The following is a 17,920-nucleotide window of genomic DNA, read 5'->3' as shown; positions in this document are numbered from 1 at the left end:
TCATCCTTCAGTATCCTTGGTTCCGGGACCCCTGCATATACCAAAGCCTAAGCATACTCAAGTCCTGCAATCAGCCCTGCTGAACCCACACACACGAAAAGTCAGCCCTCTGGACATGGGTTTCGCATCCCACAAACACTGTAGTTTTGATCGGTGTTAGGTTGTAAAAAAATCTATCCACAAGTGGACTTGCACAGTTCAAACCCATGTTGTTCGAGGGTCAAGATAATAATGAAACCAGCAACAGTTCACTGGACACTTACTCTGCCAGACACGCTGCTGAATACTTTCCATATGTTACCTCATGTAACTCTTTCAGCCAACATTGGTATACATTATTACCCTCACTCTACAGGTGAGAATGCAGAAGGTCAGGTAGGTGAAGTCACTTTGCCTAAAAATCTTAAACATGGTTAGGTCCAGAGCAAAACCCCAACCCATGTCTGACTCTGAATATTTTGCTTCATAATCACCCTGTACCTAACACTTTTAGTCCTATCTTTCAGCTTGGAGAATTAAGGTGAGGAAAAGTAAAAACAGCATATTTTTATTATATTTTGCCCCAAACTCCACTTATACTTGGTGTTCCCACACTTGCTTCAAATTGCTCCTTCCCCCTCCAACATTAATTACTAGAGTCTATTCTTTTATATCTTTTTGATAAACATAGCTGGTATTAGAATAGAAAACACACCATGAGATCACAGTATTAACCATGATATTCTGAAACATTTTTCAGTCTAAGCATGCAATAAGGCTCTCCAACATCTTAAAAAGATTGATTTTAAAAAAAGCTTAAATATAAGTGCTATGTTAACACTTAGCACTTACAGTTCTAAACAAAGAGTTTGCCAGATAAAATCTGGAGTGTATGTAGAGGGGGTTGATGCTTTTACATTTTATTGAGCTTCTAAATTATAACCCTCATGCTTTTTCATGTGCTGATTGGTTCTATTACAGTAGAGGTATTAATAGAAAAATACACACCTGAAATTCTATCATTCAATATGACACCTGTATATGTACAATGATGCATCTATTCAGAAGAATCTATATGTTAAAAGGAGTTAAAAGAGACATTAGCTTTTGTTCCAGGATGATGCAATTATTTATACCATCTGTATGTGGAAGGAGGTATGGCTCCAGAAACCAGTTCAGGTCTGTTTCACCTTGAAGCTCAGCACACCTAGGCAGAGTCCTTTGCTTAAAGTGCCTGTGGTTGCTTGAGCCTGTGACTCTGAGCATCTTCATTCCTGCATGCATGCTGTTTACTGACTAGGTCCACCTCGAAATCTGGATAAAGACACGGTTATGCTTCTAAGTGTCCCCTTTCCCCCCAGATTTGGCTACTAGACATTCTTCATTTAGTTTTTAAAATAAGCATAGCAGATAACAGCACACCAAACAAACCACGAGGTTAGCACTTAACACAGGTACAATTTGCTCATTTTTCTTGGTTGAAGGCAAATTTATGAATACAATCATTTCCACATACTGAAACCACCTCTACCAGAGAAATGCAAATATCATTGTGATATCTGGTCCTCACAGAACTCAGAAAATATATGGGTGGATGAAAACTCTGAGGTTAGGACACAGCACTTCTCACAGTATCTGCATGTGCTTATTACCATATTGCAGAAGTTGTTTCTAAAGCAAATAACAGTTTTCAGAAAGACCGAGTTTATGAATTAATCTGGAGACAGGGAGAGAGAGAGAAAAGACAGTTGTACCATTTAAAAGCTAAGGAACGAAATGACCTATTCCTCTTATGTCAAGACTTGAGAACTTCTAGTACGCAATTAGCTTGACCTTCCATAAAGGAAGCCCTGAAATACAGACTTCCTTTTTGTTTCTAAAATAAAGGTACTTACCAGTGAAAATCCACAAGTCACCACACTTTGCCCAGAATCACATTGGCCGCCCTTCTCCATGGAAGCACAGAGTGGGACCTGCCAAGTTTGTGGAGATGCCTACTTGGGTTGGTTGGAAATAGGTAAGGGGGGAAGAAGGGGGAGAAAAGAAAGACTTTCCCTTTAAAACTGAACAGAAGCTGGTACCAAATCACATGACCTTTTACCGTAATTTCTATTAAAATCATTTCATGTCTGGTTGCCTCTGCTCTCCTGGCTCATTTGTATTGTTTACAACAAGTCATTGCACTGGCAGTTAGTGGTGGCTGAATCCATGGTTACCCGTTTTTACATTCACTAGTTAAATGGAATGCAGCTCTGCTGTGGGTTTCAGGGAGCAAGCTCTTAAGAAACCACAATCCAGCTATCAATCAGACTAATCTGAGAGAAATTAATCTTATAAACATAAGTATTGTTGCATATTAAAAATGATAGAAAGGGGGCACGGGCTTTTATTGGTTGGAGTTAACTGGAGTTATGAAAGTAGACAAGCCGAGATTTGACTTAGAGCCTCAGAGTGTTCAGTCTGTGGTCTCCATCTGACAGCCATTCATGTTGTGCATCTAAAAAGCTTTCAAGGGTAATACGACCACCCTTGAAAACAAATCCACCACTTTCCAAAATTCTGTGAGCATTTATCTGACCTGAATGTTCTTAGAATCTAAGTAGTGGCTAAATACAGGTTTAACCAGACTGCAATCCTAGCAAAGTAACTTAAACAGATATATATAAGACAGTAAAACACCAAACAAACAGCACTGGGTAGGATTCAATTAAGACAAAACCTCAGTGGAATGCTCTTTACGAGTAAATTAAAACTGCAAACTAATATGTTTTGAGAGCAAGAACAGTACAAATTCATTCTATTGTCCATGAATTTATGTGGTTAATTCTTTAAAAACATTCCCCAAAGCTAACTTGTTTCTCAAGATGGACATGACCAACAATTACAATTCCTAATAAAAAATTAGAAGTTTTATAGTTTAATGCCCACAGTAATTGTCCCACAAGTCACATCTAAATGCTAAATGAGAACAGCAAATAGTTAAAGCTAACATATTACAACCCCATCTACTGCAAAGTCACTGTATCAGAAGCTAGAATTGATTTGTTTCCTCAGAACGAATTGAAAATGAATGTAACATAACGTCGGAAAAATCCCTCCTGCACTGCTAATCGGATATTGCATAATGGTTGATTGCAGCTTTGCCCTGTACTATTGCTGCCTAAATCATACATACTTACACGTTCTGGGTTCTTCCAAGAGTTTGGTGCAGTTTCAAGGACAAATGTCTTAAGGAAGCCTCTCTACTGTGCAGCAGGGAGCCTAGCTCGGATCTGATGACAAGAGCACAGTGCTAAATCTGACAACAGAGAAGGAAACTTCCTGTGTGAAGAGGAGATCTTGGAAAGTCTCAGGGTTAAAAAGGCTGCTTTAAATGTGCTGGTTGATTTGCTCCCTGGTTGTGTATACACAGTAGCAGCTGATCTGTGTTTGCAGCCCTGCAGAAAGGAACCTTTACTGAAAACCAATGGCATCACATTTCAGTGGAGCTGGTGCCAAGTACTGGAGAGCAGAGCAACCTTTGACAACTTCACACAATTCACCCCAGCAGACTCACCACAGGTCAGAAAGGAATGTGGAAAGTATCTCCCCACCAGGTTTCATCTCAGGTATGTTAGCGCAGTACCTGGGAAACCACACACTGTTACTGGCTGGATTCTGACAACAGTGTAAGGTATTCTCGGGACTTATACGTAGTTCCTGTCTCTGCCGTCCTGACCTACAGTGTACTATATTTTAACAGAAGCTTTAAAATGAATCAGGATTTTTTAAAATGCATTTCCCTCTGCTTCTTATAGAAACCTTTGTATGTAAGTTTCCTCTGTTGTTCCTCAGAAATAAACTGAGGGCAAAATAATGTAAGATCGGGTAGTCTGGTATCAACTTCTGCATTCTGTCTCCCAATGCAGAGGCTGGAGTTTTAACATTACCGTGTTGTCAGGGGCCATTTTAGTATTGTTCATTAGAAACTGGGGATGGCTGCAAAACTTCACTCCAACAGAATCAACTATTGTAATGAGCTATAGAGATGTTAGGAACAGACAAGCAATGAAGAACATGAAATATTCCACTGTTTAGCAGTGGAATCACCTTCTTTATTATCATCCTTAACATAGAAGAGAGTGAAAATTCTAGACCTTACCAACTGTAGTAGTGAAAGTTAAGACAGAGTAAGAGACAGAGAGAAAGAGAGAGACAGAGACAGAAGGTAAGGGCGGCTGCTAGTGGAAGTAACAAACTTAATCCAAGTCATTGGTTAACCACTTCATTAACTGTGAGTTCCTCACTGCCCTTTCTTTCTGTGCTGTCTCTATGACAAGTCCAGGTTATGGTATATTATATGGTATTTTTCACTATTGTGCTTTTTACTTCAAAGGCCAGAAATCAGAACTGACAGTTTAACAAAAGGCCACGTTAAATGTGTCAGGCAGCTCGGGAGAATGTTCCCCTACTTATCTGAAAGCCAGCCCAGGAACTGCCTGGGCAACTGGTGAATTATCCAAGGTGTTTGCTTTTCATTTTGGCCACACTATTGTTTAGGAATAATGATAATTCCCTTACATCTGAGAGTCCACATAATGTAATGAATAGACTGTGGGCTCTGGTGCCAAGTAGATCTAACTTCTGTCTCTACCACTTTCTACCTACATGAGGTTGGAGGTTGCTTAAAAATCTCTGAACTTCTGTTTCCTCATCTGTGAAATGGAGACACTATAACTACCATACACAATTTTTTGTGAAGTTTTAAAGAATAACACATGTCAAGGGGCTTACCACAAGCGCCTGGCACGCATGCATTTACAAAAATTTACTGAGCCTCCTCTCAGAGCCAGGCACAGTGCCAGACACTGGGGGCACAAAGTCAATTAAGACATGGTGTCTACCCTCAAGTGCAGTTCCACAGGTGTTACGTCTTTCCTCCTTCCCTCCCGTAATTTGTGCAGTCTCTGTTTAAATGCTCTGTTTCATCTGATCCTTCCAACAGTCCTATGAGATAGATGAAGTTACACCCAGTTTACAAATGGGAAAACTTTGGCTTGAAAGTGAGGGTCACACAGCTGGTAAATTGCAGCCTAAACATCAATCCAAGCTTTCTGACCCTGTCAAGTTCTCTTTTATATATATATATGTGTGTGTGTGTATATATATATGTGTGTATATATATATGTATATATGTGTATGTATATATGTATATATGTGTATATATGTATATATGTATATATGTGTGTATATGTATATATATGTGTATATATATGTATATATATAATATATGTGAATTGACCACATAGAATTCATATTTTGCATTGTTAGATGTTATACTTGTTATCTTCACAGTGTCACGTATACATATAATGCACTTCCCTACAGGTAGCATAAGTCCCTTAAAGAGAGGCACTATATCTTAAAATTACTTTATATTCTCAAACAGGCCTAGCATGATGTTAAAGATATTACCTGTTTAATAAATTTTCCTAAATTGAAAAAAACTCAAGATGGGTCAATTTTACCACCCAAAATCATCCTCACAGACAGCTGGAACCCTTCAATAAATGACGGTTTGGAGGTAATATGTGGCCTTCCAGTGCTCTTGCTGTCTATGTCATTACTTCCAAATCATTATATACATGTCAAAGTTCTTAACACTGACTCATTATCAGACTCCCTGAAGATTGTTTTCTTCATTTGTTTAGCAAGTATCCTGTACATTGAAGCCCTGATGAATTTTGATAAAAGTGATTAAATATTTACTTTTTAATTCAAGCCTGACCTAAGACATCTCTTGATTTCTGGGTCCACTCCAGTTTCTAGTGTTTTTTGTTTGTTTGTTTGTTTGTTTTGTTTTGTTTTTTTGTTTTGAGACAGAGTCTCACTCTGTCACCCAGGCTGGAGTGCAGTGGCGCAATCTCGGCTCACTGCAAGCTTCGCCTCCCAGGTTCACGCCATTCTCCTGCCTCAGCCTCCCGAGTAGCTGGGACTACAGGCGCCTGCCACCATGCCCAGTTAATTTTTTGTATTTTTAGTGGAGACGGGGTTTCACCATGTTAGCTAGGATGGTCTCGATCTCCTGACCTCGTGATCCGCCCGCCTCGGCCTCCCAAAGTGCTGGGATTACAGACATGAGCCACCGCGCCCAGCCCCAGTTTCTAGGTTTAACAGTTCACAAAGTGTAGAGTTCTGTTGATCATTATCTTGTAAATCAGAGCACAGTATCCAGCAATCTTGGGTAGAGTTCGCTTTTTATACATATATAATCTGTACAAACAGCTCAAATTTCTTAAATAATTATCGATCTACTGCTTCATTTTGTGCATTAAAATGTAGCCCATTTCTGATAGAAGAATTGATTAGACATTTATCAGTGAATTACAGATAAAAATATTCTTTTTTTTTTTTTTGAGACAGAATTTTGCTCTTGTTGCCCAGGCTGGAGTGCAGTGGCACAATCTTGGCTCACTGCAACCTCCAACTCCCGGGTTCAAGTGATTCTCCTGCCTCAGCCTCCCTAGTAGCTGGGATTACAGGCATGCGCCACCGCGCCTGGCTAATTTTGTATTTTTAGTAGAGATGGTGTTTCTCCATGTTGGTCAGGCTGGTCTCGAACTCCCGACCTCAGGTGATTTGCCCACCTCGGCCTCCCAAAGTGCTGGGATCACAGGCGTGAGCCACCGTGCCAGGCCAAAAATATTCTTAAAAGAGATATGTATAGTATCTAGAACTTGGATTTCAACTAATGTATTACATTCATTAGTTCTTTTTGTTTGGTTGGTTGGCATTTTTTAGAGATGGGGCCTTGCTATGTTGCCCAGGCAGATCCCAACTCCAGGTCTCAAACAATCATCAAGCCTCACCCTCCCAAGTAGCTGGGATTACAGGTGTAAGCCACTGCACCCAGCACTTACTATGTGCATTGGTTCTAATCTTTTACCCTGGGCATCTTTTAAAATAGAATCTATAATACTATTTCTAAGTATTTACTACCAAACAATGATTCCTTCAGCCTTAACAAAAATCCAGGAAATTTAGATTAATAGCAATGTCATGGCAAAAGTGCAAATGACAGGCGATATTTGAGATAAAGAACACAATTACCGAATACATTGTTTCTAAAGTCAGTCACTTGTTTGTTTAGACAAGCTGTGGCCATCTGTAAGGGAAAGTAAATATGCTCAAGCACTGGCACTGCATACGTGAGAATTATCAGTCTTGCTACCATCTTCGATGTCCAGCTGCCCAGCTGCCCTGCAACTACTTCAAGGAGAAACTAGCAGTTGCCCAGCAACTACTTCCTGCTTCCTCCCTGAAGTAATACGTAAAGTACCAACCACAATGTTTGTTCTACAGTAGACAAGAAATGTACCAACCAAAGACCACTCTGGAGCTGAGCAAATTCACCTCAGAATGGCCAGATCTGTTCAGCACAGAGAACTGGTGGACCCAATGACTCTTCTTCACCACTTGAAACCAAGTAACTTTACCATTTATAAGCACTTTTATACTCAAGAGTCTGACTCCACTCTCATTTCCATCTTGAGAAACAGATGCTTTTGTTATTCACATTTTTATAATTATGAAGGTTCAAAGAATTAAAATTAAATAATTTCTCAAAATCATACAGGCAGTAAGTGATCCAGTAGAGATTTCGAAATCAGAGCTCTAATTCCAAAGCCTTTTCTCAAAACACACTGTCCTTTCCCTTCAGGGGATATGTGCACACACTAGTTTGCCTCTTTTTCCTTTTGGCTTCACATCTCACAGCTCAGTTAAATACAGACAAGGCTATTCCCCACCCTTATCCCCATCCCTCACCCCCACCCCACACACACACCTCACCCTCTTCTTCATCCAACTGCTTCCATTTTTCTTTCTCTCACAACTTGGCCAACTACTTCAGAGAATAGCTTTTTTTCTGTCTCCATTTTTCCTCACTCCCCCTGTTCAATGAATTTAGGTGTCAAAAGCCACATCTTATCACAAGTGATAAACTTAGAAGTACTGCTAATATTTCAGTATATCAGGGGAAAAAAAGCCATATACTTTGCAACTAGCCTCAAAAAGTCCCGAAAGTTTCTAAGAATCACTTTCAGATACTCTGCAATCATTTCTGTCTCTTTTAAACTTCCTGTTATATGTGCATGCTTTTAAACATCAACCATCGCAAGTCTAGATAAATGATAGACTGTCATTCTGTTTTACTGCCTGTGTGTTATGCTTATCACTTGTATCATAATAGAACTGTTCTTTACATTTTGTTCATCACTGATAATATACTATTTCACTCCAATAAGCAACAATGGGCTTTTATGGTCTAGCCTAGGAAACTAATCAGAATTTAAGATTGTTTTCTGCAAGACCAAAAAAAAAGTGTTTTAAATATCTACTAATTGATTTACAGTGAAAAAATTTTAATGCAAACCAGACTCTAAATTTCATGAGGCTTTCATTCCAAACCACAGATACTGAGCTCATTTACTACTCTGTATACTAATGTTTCTAGTCATGGCGTAAGGCCATACTTAAGTAAATAGTTAGTTTATAGAAAGGAAATAAATAGGCTTATGATTAATTGATGGATTCATTATCAATCATGCACTAAACTCAGAATCGCAGGGGTGAAGTAAGTTGGAGACCATCGAGTCAAACCCCTTCATTTTAGAAATGAAGAAACAAACGTTCACTACTGCCCTCTGATGAAGTGGGTAACTAGCTTGTACTACAAACCCAGCTTAGCACCATTTGGAGTAACCTTTAGCTGAGGACTGACATCTGCTAGTATGCACATTAGCTACAAAGAGCACAGTTCTAACTTTGAAGGTGATTGGGCCAAAGCATCATCAGGCATTATATCCCAATTCTGCAACCTTGGTAAAATAAATGTTCATACTAAATAGAAAATGAATTTCTAATAACTGAATTAAACTGTTCATCTAAATAGCCAACTTCAGATTTCTCTCCACACATAATAACTTGGAAAAATATATAGCCCGTGTTTACTATAGTACTATAGCTACAGTCTCTAAGAAAAGCTATAACTTGCTAACAATTTTCCTGATTTATGTTTGAAAACATACAGGGCATGAAATGATTTCTGCAACCTTACATTTTCCTCAAGAACACTGGTGAGCAGAAGATATATTCCAAAAATCATGTGGGATTGCTTGCTACATCTACTTCTTTCGTAGAAATGTATGATAAGCAATTATACAAGCTCCACCAAAAAAGTCATTAGGTTTTTTTTCCCCATTAAGGGAGGAAAGAAGAAAAACGGAAGAATGGATTAAAAAAAAAACACAAAAAAAACAAGAAACAGGAAAGAAAGAGGAAGGAAGGGAGGGAACTCTGACAAAAGGATCTATTTTCAAATAATGTTTACAATGTAAAAACTGATTGCCTCCTTAAGGAAGAAAGTGCAATAAATATTCTTCTAAAGAACAGCTTGTAGATAATTTTGGTTATAAACTGTAACTCACTATACAAATGTTATTCTTGTTGTTAGTATTTAACATATATGGAAATTTGCTTACAACCCATAAGTGTGCTAATAAAAATAGGTATTTGTGAATGTAAATTACACTGGTCATAAAATCAGACTTATTAATCTAATATATCTTAGAATGAGACCAAATTTAAATGAGCCACTCTGTAACGTAGATATCTGGAAACATGGTTTATCCTATTCCATTAGTATGTATCAGAATAGGAATGCAAAAGTTTTGCTATACTTCACATAATGTTGGCAACCTGAATTTAAATCTTCAAACCAGTAAACAATCACTGTCAGGCATGCATATTTTCCAAGTTAAAAAAAATTTGTTTGTATAGGGAAAGTAAAATGAGAAAATTCATTTGTTAACATCCTTTTAAGTGTCCAGGTTATTTATTTTAGCAGATACACCATAAGAAACAGCCATATAAATAAATAAAATATCTTTGACTCCCCAGTATCTTGCATTTTACCACAGGTATTCCAAACACACTCAATCTTTTTTGTATGTGTGATAACTATGATCATTACCTTGTTAAAATGAACAAAGTATCTTTCATAATAAAAATATAATTAAAGGCCTGACTTAAAACTATAAATGATTATTCTTCACAACTATAGGTATTATCAAGCATAATATTATAAATATACTAATAAACATCTGTATATGGTATACATGTCCAAGAGGAATGGGAGATGAGATTTATCCCCAGTACAGTGCAGGGGGCAAGCTAAGGAGAGAGTGGCCTTTCACAATGGGTTGTGAATCAAGGATGAGTAAATGAATGGTATCTAACCTCCAAGAAAAAGAAAACTACCTTCTCTGTGTGATAGACATAAAGAGTTGCAATAATTTCACAGAAATTTTTATCAGGAAAATACTACCAAGAATTTTTGCTTCAAGGTTTGTAAGAATTTTTCTAGTTCTCTGAACCATAAGGCTGTGTGTATTGACCTTCTATTTCAAAAAGCTGTGTTACTTTCTGCAATCATCTCTTAAAAGAAGGCCCTGTGGGCTCTGGCTCTCCCTTTTGGCACCACCACTAATTCCAATACAAACATCGTATTATAGATTAGGTTCAAAATTATCTAAAGATTGTTCTGGAGAAAGATTTTTTTTTTCTTTCTCTTTCTTTTCTTTTTTTCTTTTTTTTTTTTTTTTTTTAGACAAAGTCTCACTCTGTCCGCAGGCTGAAGTGCAGTGGCACCATCTCGGCTGACTGCTATCTCTACCTTCCAGGTTCAAGCCATTCTCCTGCCTTAGCCTCCTGAGTAGCTGGGATTACAGGTGCGCACCATCACACCCAGCTAATTTTTGTATTTTTAGTAGAGACAGGGTTTCATCATGTTGACCAAGATGGTCTTGATCTCCTGACCTCCCAAAGTGCTGGGATTACAGGCGTGAGTGAGCCACTGTGCCCAGCTGAGAAAGATCTTTAAACTCTCCCACAGCACCACACACTCATCCACTAGCATGAGAGGATGAGAACAAGTATAACTTACTTATAATTCTTTGCTCTGATTCTTAAAGCCTACTTGCTCTACTGGGATGGCAGTGCCAACCTAAAAACTGAATTGCAAAGCCATATGATTTCACAGCTTTAACAAACTGACAACAAAGTGACAAGAGAAAACTTCTTCCTTTGCACAAGAAGCCCCGGTACATTATTTTGACTTTATAAAGACATTTTAAATGAATTTTAAAAAATCACAATATTATGAAACTTGATAATCATTACTTCAAAACGACAGACTCTATCGTTCACGGAAAAATTTTCAGTTGGTTTTATCATACCCATGGTTCAATTGAAAGATTCACCAACTGCTCCCTGGAGAAAAGAGAAGATCTGCATTTAAATGGATACATAGTATTTCCAAAAGCACAGTACCTAGAAGGCAGATACCATCAAGGTTTCTTAGTGAGAATAACTCAAATTATATTAGGTACATTTCAATGCTGTAGCTATCCCCATTTCGTAGGGCTCAAATTATATCCATAACATTCTTTTTCCTCTGTGCATTCTTCATAATATTGTCTCTAAAAGTTTAAATTAAAGCTTGCTCCATCACAAAGTCCTCGCACTAACAACAAACAACCACTACTGTACGCATCATTTCTGATGTGTACAGAAAAAGACCACAGAAGATAGCTTGGCCAGAAATGTTAAATAATTGAAAAGTATAATGCCTTAATAGCGTAGTAAGCTTAGTTTACAATGCACCCAATTTAAAGCCATAAAAATACTGTGTAAAAATTTTATCTTGTGGTTGACCATTACATATCCTATCTATTATTCAAAAGTATCTCAACAGTGTTTTTCTTCATTAATGTGGCTTTTGGCATTTCCCTCAAAATCTTTCTATTCCCACATTTTTCCAACAATTTCGAAACAAATACGGAATTTCTATATTATATCACAAATCCCCTTTACTAGGATAATGACACCTTCAATGTCTAATTGAAACCAATTTCATAGGTCAATCTGTAAGGCATACTTTAACCTCCTTGGATATTATTTGTTTTGCATCTAACAGAGTCAAGCACACAAGACTTTTTTTTTTTTTAAAGACTAAAGCTACTTGTATTGACACATCTGTAAACAAAAGGAGAACTTCATAAATAACCCCCTTTCCTATGACACATTCATCCAAGGATTTGTCTGCATTAGAAAATGTCATAGGGCATCAGAAAAGTTTTGTCTTGAGTGTTCAGCTAAGGTGCATAGCATGTCTGTCAGAAGAAAAAAGAGACACTTAGGATCCATTTCAAACATAAGCCCATTACCTCTGACAGGCTTTCACTAAAATTCTAGCTGCAACTGAAATGTCCCTGTAAACAAGGTTACTGAGAACAGCCCCAGATATTCCTCTCAGCAACACTTTCCTAGGAGCCCTTCAGCTGTCTGCCGGGTTAGTTATACCTTATCTTGCTGCACTGCCATTCTCATGCTGATTCACATTCAGAACTCAAAATGAAAGCTGAAATATCTTGAAGATCACTTAATATTGAAATACTGTTGCGGTAATAAGTGGTGCTCAGTCAGAGATGGGAACATGGTACTCTCTTGGTAACCTTTTAATTTCTGGAAAAATTTTACAGAATAAATTGAGCAGCACACACGGAAACCTAATCGATTGATCTGCTCTATTTTGTTAAAGCAACACCCATCACAAACTCCCCTGGCTTCCCAGGCAATTCCCGGTAAAGAAGACCAGCAGGTTTCAGTATATACCATGCACGAGGACTTCGATGCTATTTTGATTTATTAAAGAAAAGGAACGATCTTCTATCTACATTCATCACCCCAGTCAATGGACAGTTTTATGTGCTGTATGATACCATTCTCAATATACACACGTTTAATTCTACTTAATGTGAGTTTAAAGAGTTATGAGAATTGCTTTAGTAAGAATAACAAAGCCATGCATAACAGACAAATGTACGCTTAAATGATCATCCAGGCCTGCTTCCTTATATACTTGATTCTTTTTCTATTTGAAGGAGATGAAACCCCATCAATGTCACTTCGTCTCCATCAGTGTTTTCATGTCTCTTCTTCCTGTCAGGCATTCCTCAGCTCGGGATTTGAGAAATGTTCAAATTTCCCTCTCTTTCCCACAATGACAGAACTGTTTCTCAGGTTGGTTAACTCATTTTGACAACATCAAATCTGCTGGACAGGAAAAAAAAAAAAGAGAGAGAACCCTGAAACCACTCCTCAATCCCATTTTTCTGTCTTTTTCTCTAAGACATTTCCGACTCTTTTTCTCTCGCCTGCTGCTTCTGAATTTGGGCATTTTCCAAACACACTCCCCTATTTGGTCTTTGGGCAGCGTGAGAAACAAACGAGAGTTTCTCTTCAAAACTAGACCAAGTCATTCAGCTGCTCTGAAACATACTTCACAACATCCGCAGGTCTCTTGATCTTGACTTAAAGTATTAAGCAGGAGTGTTTTGAAGGTAGTAGGAGGTCATATGGACCTAACAGCTTCTCTTAACCCACATGCTGAGAATTTCTTTTTTCCTTCTTTTTTTTTTTTTTTTTTTTTTTTTTGAGAAAGAGAGTGCTATTTTCAACATTGCCCTCTGGTTTATGTTAGTGAAATCATTTGCTTTCTGTGTGTGTCTGTGTCTTATTGCATGGCCACTGGTTCTGGTACTACAACACAAACATAGCAAACGTGCTTCCCTAACATAAGCAGACCCATGTGGCAATTCACAACATAACCGAGGCAAGCACAATAAATAAACACATACATAATCATTCCACAGCACTGAGGCATGCGGGGGTTTCTACAGGCCCTTCCGGACTCTTCCAGAATTGCTCATTAAGATTCTGAAAGGGGGAGAGGGTGCAGCTTGGAAAAGGTTGCCGGAAGGGAAAAGAAAGGGAGGAGGGGAGCTTTGCCCTCTGTGTCTTTCTGTCTCTGAGACTCTCTCATCACCAAACAAGGGGTGCAGGGGTCTATCCTGCAGAGGCTCTAACAGACTTGAGGGGTAGAAGGAGGTAGATGGTTTAAAATAGTTAAATGATGATCGGGTGACCTCCGTGCAACTTCAGCGACTCCCTCGGGAAGGTGAAAGGGTTGGGGAGAGAGAAGGGAGGGAAAGCAGCGTAGAGGACAGGAGGGAGACACCTAGGACTACAGCAGCAGCAATCACCAGAAGGATTTTCCAGCCCATGACAGCAGTCCTCAACTCCTGGCACCACCCTCTCCCCAACGACCCCTGCTCCATATCCCCGCACCCTAACCCCTCCCGTCCCAGCGCCCTAACTCTGCCTTCACTCTTTGCCACTTTACCAAGCACTGAAGTCTCTATACAGGAAGGGGGATGGGAGGGGTGTTTAAAGAACAAATCTAATTGCAATTAGAATTCATCTGTGTCTCCAGCACACACGCTCACAGTTTTGCAGTCACGGTAAGGCAAGTCTACAAGAGGTGGGCAGTACTTATGGTTGTGTTATTCAGGGAGGGGTTGCTTTTTTTTTTTCCAAGAGACTATAAGCAAGTGAAGGGGGAAGGGGGTAGCAATCTAGATTTCAACCAGGACTGCAAATAAAGAATGCCCCAGATGCAAATGTCTGTCTCCAGATGTTGATGATAAGGATTTGGACCAGTTACCTTGGCAGGGTCAGAACTGCAGCAGGTTAATCAGGTGAGTCGTCGGGGATTTTAAAGAAGCCGAAGCCGGTTTCTTTGGCTATGAAAGTCTACAAAACCCCCATGCAGGAACATTGCACATCTTACACACGCCTCCTTTAACTGGGCTCCCGCGACCTCGGCAGGCGAGGGGGTGCTGGCCGGCCCTCCGGTGGCAAGGGCACGGCCCCCAGCTCTGCCCCCGCGGGCGCGGGGCCGGCCTGGCACCCGGGGTCCGCGTCCCGAGCGGCTGTGCACTCACCGAGACGGGCTGCGAGGGGCAGAGGGGCGCCCGCGGCTAGCCGGAGCGCCAAGGCGCCTCCCTTTTCTCTTGGTAGCGTCGGTCCGCACTCCCTGTGACCCAGGACGTCATGATGCCTGTCTGTTTTCTCAATGATAACTTGGCAGAAGAAGAGAGAGGCTGCCAGGTTCTCCTCGGGTGGTTACGTGGTATGTGCACGATTCTGTTTGCATGCGTTTCTCTTTTTAAAAATAAATATCTATATTTTTCTAAAAAAATTTCCCGGCACTGTCATGATTTGATTGCATTATTGCGTTTGCATAATTGACGCCTCTGGGTGTGTATATATGTGTGCATATGCGTGTGATTTTTTTCCCCTTTAAATCCTGCTGCTCCTGCCGCCGCCGCAGCCGCTGCAAACGGAAAGCAAGCATGCGTTCATCTTTTGTCTTTCATTTTACCTTCAGGGTGACATTCAGTGCCAACTGCTCCCTTTTGACCGTCGCCAATCCCCGCCTGGGCAAAATAAATTTGAAAAACGTGGGGGGAGGGGAAGGAAGAGCCCCCTCAGCCCGAATGCTGGGGTTTCCATTCCTTCGGCTAGGGATCCCAAACCCACCCAACCCACCTCCCAACCCTGAAAAACCATTTTCCCTTCTACCCACCGGGCCCAGGCAGAGAATCGGCACCAAGACAGCGAGGAGCATCCACCCAGGGCCAGACACTCATGTTCGCGGCTCGCACTTGCTGACTTGCATCTCTCAGTTGCATTCCCGGTGTGTAGGCCTCTCACAACTGGAGCTATTTTTGTCTCCCAGAGATGTTCTTTAAAGCCTTTTAAAAATGGGGAGGGGGCAGGGAAGAAAGAGCGAGAGACAAATAGAGAGAAAGGGACCCAGAGAGAAGCCCAAACCCCTAGTTGAGAAACTCGACTGACACATCATAAAATGTGGGGGGCTCCGGGCACCTGGCCCACCAGGGGAGTCTGGAAGGGCAAGAAGGATAACTAGGTTTTATTTAACTCATTCTACAACAGCAGGAAAACTTTTTTTTAATACAAAGATGTTATTGCTAATTATTCACTGTATCTGTCATTTTTATAATTATGCTCAGAATCAGTAGGAGTGGTCTCAAGAATAATCCTTAATGTTTATTTCTGCAAATATGAAAATGCATTTTTAGATGGTGTGGCCACATGACAGGTAAAGCACAGATTACTTCTTTTTCTAATATTTACTCTGTGTTATTTGTACATTTTCTGATACGTTTTATGTAGCTTCTCTTAATCATAATGTGTGTATTACCCAACATGTGGCATATTCCTGATAAATAAGTATCTAGCACCAGGTTTAGCAAATGCTTTGCTCTGCTTTATCAATAATTATCCATTTGGAGTAACAACATTTGTTTAGGAATTTTTATTTTCACCAAGCCTGTAGTTGACCTTTGTCACCATCATGTATTGGTGGAGTCACTGTTCCTACTAATTCTAAATTCCTAAAAGATGACAGCAGAGGCCGAGGTTGCAAAAAATTAAGCACAAGGAGAGTTTTGAATCTGAAAAGCACAGCCAACTGAGAGAAAAACTTTTGAATTCATCCATAATAATCTGCAGCTGCTCGAAGGTTTAAAAATAGTTTACCTATTTGAGAGGTTGGCTAAGTTTAATGAAAACAGCAAGTAACTTACTAGATCTTTTCCCTTTAGAGTCACAGTCCAAGAATCATTCGCAAATTCCACAGGGAAGATATTGTAATTATGCAGAGACCAGATGATCTGAATTGGAGAAACTAGACTAAGAGGGTCTGAGGACTATTGACTGATGGCCAGATCCCAAAACTTGGCCTGTGTCTTTCCACCTTGAAAATTGGACGTAGCTTCTCTGGCTCGCTTTGCTTATCTGTCCCTTTGGCATGCCAGAAGGATGAATTGGTGCAGTCTTATCGGGTGCTTAGATGTTACCAGAGTCATAGATGTTTCCAAAGAGGGCAAAGGCCTATTGAGAACTTGAGGAGGGATTACTATAGACGTTATTGGTAACTTTCCAGTAAGTATCCAAGAGGTACTCGTTAATATTCAATCTACCAACCTGGTTCTCCAGCTTTTGTACTTATTAACCTTGGAATTGGACCTTTAAAGACTCACCACAAAGCAAAAGAACCATAACAATTTGACTAACTTTAATCCTCTGAAATCCAATTTTGTTTTGTTTTTTTCAGACAAATGTCTTCCATGCTGTTTGTCACCACTCCACATGCCAGTTCAGGCAGCCGAGTGGTTTCTTTCCCCAGGAGTGAGATGTTTGAGCAACTAGCAAAGAGAAGAGGCAGCGTACCCAAGAGCTCTGGAGTTTGAATAGATCCTTTCTAAGCCCAGATTCTCTAAATCCAGCTCTGCCTAGGAACCGCTCTCTGTTTCTGTTGCTTATTCAAGTTCAAACTCCGCAGTTAATATTGTTGGAGCATGTTCAGTTTCACTTCCCAACCAAACCAAAGGGCATAAAAATGCTTACTAAGGTAGATGGAAGACATAGAAGGCAATGCCCTAAACTTTACTCGTGCTTAGACCTTGTAAATCCAATTAAACCTCCTCAACAATATGGGAAGGGAAGTATTATTATCCCCATTTCTGTGCCAAGGAAACTGAGACACAAAGAAGTTGAGTAATTTGCTCAAAATTACACAGCTGGGGTTCAAATTAAAGTGCCCTGAGTGCTCGCTATCAAGCTCTCTGCTTACCTACCTACCTACCTATTCAAACTTATTTCCAACTATTGGCATCACTGAGTCATGTTTCAGTTAGGCTGGTCACCCACTGTTCATCTCATACACTCTGTTGACTCACACTGCGATCCCAGTGTCAAATCTTTCAACTCCCTCTTCATCTTCCCAATTCCTTTCTGAACAACTAGGCATTTTTCCGCTTTCTCTTTGTGTTTACCTAACATAGTGCTAAGTACAACACTGGCTCTCATTAAATACCTTCTGATGCATTAATTGACATAAAATTGCCTTATGGAGACCTAGAATGCCACTTTTCAAATTGATAGAAATTAAGTTTTATGTAGCAAAAGTGTT

At 39.8% G+C, this 17,920-nt stretch overlaps 1 protein-coding gene and 1 long non-coding RNA gene across 5 annotated transcripts in view; one reads left to right on the top strand and one right to left on the bottom strand.

The window, feature by feature from the left end:
• ESRRG (estrogen related receptor gamma) overlaps positions 1-14,723 on the bottom strand; it is a 594,759-nt gene extending 580,036 nt beyond the window's left edge. The window contains exon 1 of one of the 4 annotated variants that reach the window (XM_003265099.3): positions 14,585-14,723. The gene's annotated coding sequence lies outside the window, so the exon portion shown is untranslated. Of the gene's footprint in view, positions 1-1,874; positions 2,011-14,584 lie in introns of those variants that run through there. The other 3 variants (XM_030812870.1, XM_003265098.3, XM_030812871.1) reach the window with 3 other exon arrangements.
• Positions 14,724-14,984: 261 nt separating this feature from the next.
• Positions 14,985-17,442, top strand: LOC115835150. The gene is made up of 2 exons (XR_004030091.1): positions 14,985-15,052; positions 17,063-17,442. It is a non-coding gene; the product is annotated as an uncharacterized LOC115835150 (long non-coding RNA).
• The last annotated feature ends 478 nt before the right edge of the window (positions 17,443-17,920 follow it).

This window comes from Nomascus leucogenys, chromosome 5 (genome assembly GCF_006542625.1).
Source record: "Nomascus leucogenys isolate Asia chromosome 5, Asia_NLE_v1, whole genome shotgun sequence".
NCBI classification, from domain to species: Eukaryota; Metazoa; Chordata; class Mammalia; order Primates; family Hylobatidae; genus Nomascus; species Nomascus leucogenys.
This window is presented reverse-complemented; position numbering and strand designations above follow the sequence as displayed.